Source organism: Oratosquilla oratoria, chromosome 1 (genome assembly GCF_046742065.1).
Source record: "Oratosquilla oratoria isolate Oo_2021 chromosome 1, ASM4674206v1, whole genome shotgun sequence".
Taxonomy (NCBI): domain Eukaryota; kingdom Metazoa; phylum Arthropoda; class Malacostraca; order Stomatopoda; family Squillidae; genus Oratosquilla; species Oratosquilla oratoria.
In genome coordinates this window covers 7,673,403-7,673,964 of record NC_134777.1, presented here as the reverse complement: position 1 = coordinate 7,673,964, position 562 = coordinate 7,673,403, and positions in this window count along the sequence as shown.

The window sequence follows — 562 nt, the reverse complement described above, 5'->3', positions numbered from 1 at the left end:
GTGTGTGTGTGTGTATGTGTATATATAACTCTGTGGCAACATCTACTGCTCAGTCGATGACATGCGCTTCAAATCGTGGTGGGTCAGTTCTGATTGGGCGACAGGTGATGACACTTGGTGACCGTTACTGCCGGAGAGAGCTAGACAGTCTTCCAGCAGGGCAGATTCGACAACGAGCCGGGAAAAAATCACTATAGGTAATATTTCATCCGTTATAGAAAGTGTGGGTGGTTGTTTGGGATGTGTAGGCAATATAAATGAGTCTATTTTAGGAACATTACGGGTTTCAAGGACACTTGTTGGTGTGTTTTATGAGAAGTTGGTTATGCGGCCAAGATTTGGAGTCAGTTAGGCGTAATGTTTAAGATGAGAAGGTGGTCATCACGACTGATGTTAAAGCATTTCAGCATGTCAGTTTCGGACATTTATCAAGTTTTTAGCACATTCAAAACAAGTTCCTAGGCTCTTATATCTCTGAACGATAATTTTCTCGCCTGTTTCATGCACCTTTCATCTTGAGCCTTCAGTCTTATATGTTAATTTGCCATTCTCCCACAAGGAT